Genomic DNA, 9,839 nt, shown 5'->3' with positions numbered 1-9,839 from the left:
CTGCTTAAAATCCCAGTCACTGGAATTAAAGTCTGACAACAGTTAATTTATTTGGACTCCTTCTCCTTGTACCTTATCGACATGCTAGAGCTCCAGGCTGTAGCATAATCTCAGCATTTTTCTCTCCTCAAAAAACAGATGCTACTAGGAGGAAATAACTACAAGTGCTCTGCAGCAATTGCCACATTCCTGAAGACAACTTCTTCTCATCTCTTCCATTAAAAAAAGAAAAAAAAAAAAAGAAAAGAAAAAAGAGCAAAATAGAATCTTTCCATAAACTCTTAGGAGTCCCTATTCATGGCTTTCTGTGCCTATGTTTGACACCATTTGTCCAGTTATAATTCAAGATGAAAAGATGAAACACTGTTTAAAGTCATTAAATCTCTGATGGGTTTTCTCCTATCCCAAATCTGTAAATGTGAAGGAAAAGCGCTTGCTCTACAGAAAAGACATGGAAATGCATGTTAGATGCAATGTGCTATTACAGTGATGAATTGCACTGTCTAAAAGTCAAAGCACAGGTCTCTGGGGTACAACCCACTGTTCTGTTCCTGCTAGCTGTACAAGGGACACTTGTATCCAGTGTTTCTGATTTCCCCACCTGTAAAAATGTGAATAAATAACTGCTTAACACAGATGTTTCAACATCGATTGCCTTAGCATTTGCAAGCTTTTACAGGTCCTAGGCTACAAAGCACTCACAAAAGCTGAAAGTAATATTACTTTAGATCATGTTTTCTGCATTTCTTGTCCTCTCGTTCTTAATTTTGAAGGACAACTCCAATTGCAGTTCATCCATTTAGGCTTATCCTAAAGTCATTATTTGTTATGATGCTGTTCCTGCCTTCAGCTACAAAGAAAATGACTATCCCTACCCCCTCACAGGCAGGATTAACAGCCACAGAAAATGAGTTATGGCTAGTCTAACTGACAGAAGCTCAGAAGCAAATTAATTTTCAGAAGTCCACCTATGCCCAGGAAAGTATTCTGCACTCTGCAACTTCTTAATTCTTCCTCACAGCTATGTAAAGAAAGTACACAATCTGTTTTTCTTCATCACCAGTCTGCACACTCAAGACACATGTTGAGAACTATTGGTGCTAAATGTAGCATGTGAACTAACTGGTGTGAAATAAGTGGGCAACACTACACAGAGCTTGTGCACTCATACTTTTCCCCCCCCCCCCCCCCCACATAATGAATATATTAAAAATACTGTTGGATGGGTGGGTAGTCTTATTTATAAGTAACAATTATTATTCCACCTACGTCTCTGTCAATCTCCAGGTAAGCAGGCTAGAGAGAACAAGAGGCGAGATTCGGTGAGATTGTTTACAAATACATTCATACCAAATAGGTAGCAACCAACCTCATCATTTTTTCTTCAATCCATAGTTTCACCTTTCTTAACAGAATAGGTGCTAGATGAAGTTGCATGGGCTTATTTTGGCTGAATTTAGTTTAGAGGATTCACAGATCCTGGCCTGACTGTTTTAATGCCCTTTATTGGTAGATTAAAAGGTGTACTCATCCACCTTGCTCAGAACTAAGATGTTATCCAAGTAGCCTATGACTGCTAACAGCTTTTGCCCACTAGACGCTACTGAAGAAATCATCCTTGAATCAGCTGAAGACAAGATATAGTGGGATAATAACATAGACTGGTTGCTGATACACTTCACAGTGCTTAGGCAGATTAACACCACACAACAAGTATCTCCAAGCAGCCTACCAAAGTGGTAATATTTCAGTTTAGAGATCAGTGTACAGCTTCCAACCAAATACACCTCAAAAATCACAAGACACGTTAAAAAAACACATGGCACCTCTGTTCTGAATATTTTTGAGATCTGTTTTTTGAAGTTGTTGTAATGTAAAAATGTATTTACCTACCTGCAGCTGCAGAAAAGAAAAAAAAGGTAGCATTCTCCGTAATTCACAGCAATCAACAAATGAGAACTAAATAAATTCTCAGAAAAAGTGAGCAAACATATGAGGCAAATAACACACATAAAACAGCTGCAGCTTTTCAACATGGGACTCCAAAACACACTGCAAGTGCAACACATGTCATATACAATTGGTGGCATGTACTGCAAGTCATTGGGAACATTCATCATGTTACAATGAAGCACGTGTGTTCTGAATATCCTACACAGATCTAGGCTGTAGGATCAGTGCCTCAGTTGCTTCTTGCCACAAATACCAGGAAAACAATGACACATCTCTCAAAGTTTACCTGGAGAGCGTGTCCTTATGTGTTCAACAAAAATACTTAGGAGTATGAACCCAGGTCTTACTGTCTTCAATACCTCCTCTGCCAAACTGGAGTAGGTGCTTTGCTAGGTTAGGTTTTTTCAGATTAGATTAGATTACCTTTGCATATTAAAAAAGTAGATGGAAATAGTGACTTACATTTATTTTAATACAATTGTGTAATTTGAGGTTTATAGAGCCATGCATAAAGCATTTGTTATTCCACCTATAACAAAACTGATCCATTAACTCTGACAATATTTTTAGTACATATTTTGTTACAAAAGCATTAAGACACGTTATGAATCATTCTGGCATTATGAGAGTTAATAGAATACTATATATTTTTCAGGATTATTAATATTTAGTGTCATTCAGTAAATTAAAAAATCAAGTTTAACTAAGGTTAAAAATATCTGATGATACAGTACATAGATGATTGTAAATGTATATTAATGAAGCTTTACACAATTGACTGGATATCTTTTCGTTAATCACTCACAAAACCATGCCAAACATATATCAAAGACTTCAGCTCCTTTTTCATCCAATCTTCCGACATTTCATTATCATGGTTACCTGATTAATGGATGCAATAATATATGTGGCATGATATGATATGTTCACATTAAATTTTAATCAAATATTACTAAATTCAGAAAACATTAAGTAAATCATGACTGATGAGGTAATATTGCTGTACTGTCATATTGATGGTTAGAGAAAACTCACTATGGAGAGTTACAGATTAAGGAAGAGAAGTAAATCTTATGAGGAAATAGAAGTATCTCAAGTTTAACTAGTTGGTTCTTTTAAAATTGCCTTCCAGCCAAAGGCTGAAAATTAGATCCATCAAAAGTATTCCAGTGTCTGTAACTGATATGAATGTTTTTTCTACTGCAAGTTGTCTCATTCTTTAAAAAGCATGGATTAACATAGACTCTGCACAAGGGCCTTTCCCAAAAGATGGTGGCCTGTGTAGTGAAAAAAAAAGATTATTCTTTACTTCAGTTGGAAAAACTAACTCAATTTATTTAAAACCTTGCTATTATCTGAGAAGCAAGGTGTCAGGCACATGGAAAACACTTGTTCTGTTCTTTTTTACCCAAATTAATGCTATTGTTGCTTTGTAGAAGGTGGCCAAGGAGATAGATAGCAGTTAGTGTTCGCAGCCTAGATCTTCAAATGGAAGATGGTTTCATCCTGAAAAACCAGAGAATGTGCCTCTGCTGCTGCAGACAGCAGCCTTCTTTTCAGCTTTAAGTCAGCAACGAACCTGTTCATCTGAAAATTTGGAACTTATATTGGCAATAATTCTAGATTGCATTTTTAACTGACAGCAAGGAAACAAAACCACTGAACTGGCTTTTACTGCTGTGTTTCAAACTGGAAAATAGCTAATTGTATTTATCTACTTACATTTTCTGTTCTGGTGAAAAGTCAGATGGGATTTATTTATGTTGTCCTGTGCCTGCCTCGGACATCCATCTCCCCCTTCCCCTGCCCCTGTAACTGAAAGATTCAACTTACAATTTCGAGCATTATTCTTTTTTATAATAAACAAGGTATTTACCCACTGAATAAACTCCATCTTATGAGAGTTAGATGACCCTTTAGAAGCTAAATGTTGAACCCTAAATACCAGTACTGGAGGGAGTACTAGCTAAAAGACTGCAACAAAACAATTGAAGTAAAAACCTGTACTGAAATATTCCCAAGAATTTAGAGCTCTTAGAAATAGACATTTTCAGGGTTAATTCTGAACTTTCAGTGTTATAATCCATGCCTATGCTTACATAGAAATTTAGTTTCATGGTACACACTAAAAAGCGCTCGTCTTTCATTTGTTTGTATTTTAAAAACAGAAGTGAAGGCTTGTCATATGACAAGCATTTTGGCAGACTCTGAAGCCAAGATATCAGACGTCATTGCATCTTATTTTGACTATGTGAAATAGTGTACAAGTCCTGCTTAATCAATTGTATTGAAAAATGTAGTGCATTCCATAGTACTTGCCATGAGACCTTTCCAAGGTCTGTTTGCCTCTTCATGTTCTGGTTTCACTTTCAATCCCTTTTCTTGCCTTGAAAGATTAGGGCTGCAAGACTGCCTTGGATTATGCGGACATGCTTACCAGCAAAAGAAATCTCAGTACTAGTGCACTCCAAAAAATACTACTCAATTCTGCAGCTATACTCTGAATATTAAGAGCAATAAATATTTAACACGTCTAGCTGGAGGTTTGGTGCAGGTTTTTTGACAACTTGCTTTTTGCTAGAAGTCATTCCATATAAAGTATTTTAAGGAAAAGCATAAAGGAAATTAAAAAGCTAAAATGGACACAGTGAAATTAATGAACAACTGGGATCAAGTGGGAAGGAGCCCTGAGTATTGATGCATCTTGGTAGCTCACTTGAGCTACTGGTTTCATACTGGTTAGATCTATAACACAAGGATGTTAGTTAAACACCTTCTTGATGTAAAAGTGGGTTTGGAATTTTTAAAGTGTGACTAGCTCATATAACATGATGTGAACAGTTATGAGAATAATTAAAGCAAATCACTAAGTTATCTTCCTCCATACCCAGATAAGTTTTGTACAGTTACAAGATTAAAAAGCACAAAATTCCTGTGAGTGTAAGACCTAATAAAAATGGAAGAATACATCCAAACCCACAGTTCTTACCTCAGGCAAACTCCCACTGGTGTTGGCACCTCATGCGATGCAGAGAAGAGTGCAGATACTTCAAACAAAATTGCCTGGAAAGGTTTGATTCGCTCTCACTTGATTAAGTGAATGAGTATATTTTAAGTCAGTCTTGCAGCTCTTGCTTTTCTCAGGAATGGAAACATACCAGAAAAAAAAAAGTAACTCAAGGTCCTCAGTAAACTTTAGATCACAGAGCGTGGTGCTATGGCTCAGGCCTCCAAAAACCTAGTGGCTTCTGCTAGAATCCTCTGTTAAATCAAGGTCCAGCTTTTAAAGACCTGACATAGCATTGTAGTCTACAGGGTTGTGTCAAATACCAGAACTCTTGTCAGAAAGTCAACTTGAAATGGGCCTATTTCTTTGCATTTCGGTCTGGGAGGAAAAACAAAACAAACCAGAAAATTTCTGACTGAGCACATAGGACAGGTGATGTTCATTGGATTTCCAAAAAGAGGCAGTTTGTATGGGCAAGGAAGGGAATAATTTTCTGTCCAGACAGAGAAACACAGCTGTGGAGTTAGGATAAGAGAGACAGTTTAGAAAAAGAGAAAGGAATCAGTGTAAGTGATGGAAGAACAGAACCTTCATATCATTTAGCAAAGTAAAGCTGTTAAACAAACCTACTTTTGTCCAAGCTTTTTAAATCTCCAGAAACCAAAGCTGAAGGGTCTTTTATTTTTGTGGATGGGGCCAGCTGAGAGAAGCATTATTCAGCTGCCTGTGGCAGCATTTAGGAAGGTACGAACAGAAGCAATGATGCAGCACTGGCCCTTTTAAAGATGAGCATGAGTAGAGCAGCAGATCTGAGCTGGGGAAATAGGGGCAGGCCTGTGTGGGTTATAGGTGAGAGGCGTTTTGTGGCAAGGGTGGGAAAGTGATGAAAGGGAGGGTGGTGGCTTTACATTAAAGCTGTAGGAGAGAACACGTATTAAGAAATGTTAGGAAGAAACTTGGGGCAATGGAGCATGAGCGAAAAACATGGACATCCTTACATACCCAAGTTTGATTCCTCATCACCACTTTCCAGTGGCCAGCTTTTTCTGACTCCCATTTTTGCTGTCAGAAATACATCAGCCCTGGTCAGTATAAAGGAAGAAGTCCACATATCAACTGTTTGTTGTTATGCTCTCACCAAATACTGAAAATGGAAAAAATTAGGCTCAGCTTAATGCCGAGAGCTTATGAATACAAAGACAAACAGTTTCCCTGGTATCTTGCACCTGGACTAAGTAATGCAAAGGAATACTACTTAGCTTTTCACCATTCCCACCAACTCCTTTACCTAAATTAGTTGTACTGAGCAAAGAAATCACTCTATAAATATAATTAGTTACTTGGAACCTGATCTAAAGCCTAATGAAATCAGCAGAAAGCTTACAGAGAGAATGAGCTATAAAGAAAATATTAGTTTGATTGCTGTGGGCAAAACTACTTTCAGATCTAAGCAGAGGATTTAGCTATTTTATTCTGCAAGCAATGAGAAAATATCTTCTTGATTCTAAAACTAAAATAAGAGACCTAATTAATTCTAGAGCACCGCAGTCATACACATTACTTCTTAGTATGCAGGAATCCAATAGTTTCTTTTTTAAACAGTAATATTTAAAAACACATTTAATTTAAATGGCTGTGGTTCCTCTTTTCAGTAAACACATGTGAAGGCATACATTGTGTTTAAATAAAATAAATACAGCTAAAATCATGCAACTGGGTCAATCCTCTGCATGTAATCAGGATTATGAAAATTTAGTTTTTCTTATCTTTCTCAATAAATAGTCTATGTACAGATGACTGGAAATTTATTCAGACATGGTCTTGGTTGTGTTCTTGTTTTTTAACTCACCATTTCTTTCTTCCTTGCAAATGTGACTGGTTTCTAATTCTATCAGTTGCTCTGGTAGCTAAGGAAATTGTTGAACTGTGGTTGCTGATTTCTAAGCTGTGCTGAAGTTCTTTCAGAAACAAAATTCTCATGCCAAGGCATTCTAATTGCAAGTTTTCTGCCCATTTTAATGACTCCCTCTTGGGTTTTGGTTCCAATTGCTGACCACATGTAATTATAAGGGAAAAAGTCACTGAGGACCTTAAGAAGCCAAAATCCAAAAAAGACACAAAAGAAGGGGGCAAGGCAACAGGAAAAGGTTTTGATTTAGTTTACACCTTCTCCAAGATATCACTGTCCTGAACCTCCCAGCTCTCTGAATAAGATTCCTTCAGCTCCAGTTGTCAAAGCTCTCCTTCATCCACTGCCTGGCCCTCAGCTCCTCTCAGGCATTCCCCAGAGGCAACCCAAAGAGACATGGCACATCTAGGGGGAGATTCTGAAATCCGGTTATTCTGAAAAATCTGACAAATGGAAGGAGGCCCACCAGTCCGATGGCTCTGTACATGTGTGGTGGGAAATAAATTGTCAGAGGCATAGGGGAATCCCTTTTGTTTCAAAAGTGCTTCTTCAAAGAAACAGACATCCCCATCTCTCTTTGAGGAAGGCACTGTGTGGGAGGCTCTGTGGGCCTTCCTACAATGCCATGACTGAGAAGCCTGTCTTTAACTGGAGCTTAACTGAAAATGCACAGTCCAGATAAAATGCAAAGGCACAAAGAGTAAATAAAGAAGTAGTCAATGCTAAGTGAAGTGTGGGCTGAGGAATTCTGCCTCCTAAGGAGGTGACAGTCAAATGAAGCTGGCTCATCATGTGTGTCAAAAGCAGCATCAGACAGGTAAATAGCAATTCTACACTTCCCTCCCACTCTAAAATTCCACTCTTAAAACACAGGGTATTTTAGGAAGCTTCCTGCTGACAGGCACATCCTGCCCAGAATTACATTTTAATAGTTCTTCTTTTAGACAAACATTTAATTTATACTTATACAGGCAACATACTATTCCCATGCAGTCCCTAGGGAGGAGCAAAACATGCAAAGCACAGAAAGGGTGGTAATAAGAAGAAATAATCATCCAGTTTTCACTGATGGGTTTATAGATAACATACTAGACTATTTACTATGGTTCTGTTTCCTTGGGAAGGCAACTCTAAATCTCTTAGAACAACTCTGTAGACACTGATAGAAAATGATAGCCATTTTCAGTCCAGTGCAATGGAGAAATGCCATCTGGAACGGATAGGTGACAACCAGCACTCCAGGATCCTGGAATTTTGGACAAAAATCTACAAAGAGTCCCAAGACAATTCTCTAAGCAAAGGAGAACTTCCATACAAATTTAGATTTTGAAGTAGCAATAACATCACTATATCACAAGGCAACTTAATGCCACACAGATAAGGTTACAAATTTTACTTGCTTTCCACAGCCACTTCAAGAACTGACAACACGATTCTTCTTGAAGGACCAGGGCACAATGATATTTTTGTTTTGCCAAAGTACTACCCATCCATCTGAAAAAAGAAACCAAAACAAAACCACACTAGAAACTAAGGAAGTTGAATGTTCTGAAGCAAATCCTGCCTATCACTAGCAGTTCTTAAAACGTAAGATTTTAAAAAGTTATCTTGTCAGGTTCCTTTTATTTGCCCTCAGTTTTTTATCAGATTTAGTTAGGTATAGGAAAAAAACCCTTTGACACACAAGTCAAGGCAAATGCTCCATTTAAGCATCTGCTAACAGTACCTGGATGAGAAGAGGCATGGCCGGTTTCCTAGAGAGTCTTTATAGCCACTGCCAGCCTTGACAGAGGAACAGCAATGACCACTGCTGGTTACGTGAACAACATGCACGCTGTAATACATTTAATTATTCAGCAACAGAGCCCTTAAAACCTTTGTTCTGTTGATACAATATTCCTCATTTCTTTAGCTCCCATTCCACAAGTGGTAAATTGGCCCAGCATCTCGCTCCTTTTTCCACTAAAGGTAATGTGTCTTGAAATGAACATTAAGTGTCTCTTAAAACCCAATAAATTAAATTGTCTTCCCTGAGCCAGCAGTGGGAGTAATGGAAAACATTTCTCAGAACGAGTTTGCTTTATTTCTAAGAAAGTGTTCGACCTAATGATCTATTTTAGCAAATTGGTATCATTTATGGAGAACTGATAAGCATATAGTAAAAAACAGCTATGCAGCTACCTGTCATGAGTCAAACATTTTACGCAAAATTAAAAATTATACACAAACATCAGCAATATAGTATAAATAAATAAAATACGCAGTTCAGTAACAAAAGATAAAAAAAAAAGTTAGTAAAGTGTCTAGAAATAACATCTTGACAGTATGCAATTTTACTGCCAGTGTATCAAAAATCTCATCCTACATAGTATTCAGCAAGATCATAAAAAATTGCCTCTGGATTAATGCAGTTTGGAAAAGGATAATCAACCAGCTTAGTGAGTAAGATCTCACATACAGATGCAAGAGAATCAGTAAATTGTGACACAACTCAGTATAACTTCATTAACAAGTGAACAACCAAGTTTTGTGTTCAGATGTAAAGACCTTAGGCAGAATTTTTCCTGTTGTAGCACTATCGGCAAAACAGAGAAAAAAGCCAGGCAGCACAGGGCGAAGGGCTACAGAAGGGCTTGTCATTATGAAGAGGAACAGTGACCAAGTGGAACGGTCAAGATGGGAGCTATACTCCTAGAGATGACATATAAATGTTACCTCTTCATGGGTGTATGGCCATGATCTAAGGAGGAAGGAAAGTGTGTGTCCATGAACTAAGAGGAAGGAAAACACAACAGCTCAGTACAACAAAACAATTAACATTTTACCATCTCATATGTCTGAGGGTAAGTACTGGCAGTGAAGCACCAAGTAGCCTTTCTTCTCCATCCTGGCTGATCTATCCCTTCAATGACTGAAACAGGACAACTTCACCTATTTACTATTCAATCAGTGGGCTCCAGATCAAAATCA

Source organism: Falco cherrug, chromosome 9, assembly GCF_023634085.1.
Source record: "Falco cherrug isolate bFalChe1 chromosome 9, bFalChe1.pri, whole genome shotgun sequence".
Lineage (NCBI taxonomy): Eukaryota > Metazoa > Chordata > Aves > Falconiformes > Falconidae > Falco > Falco cherrug.
This window is presented reverse-complemented; position numbering follows the sequence as displayed.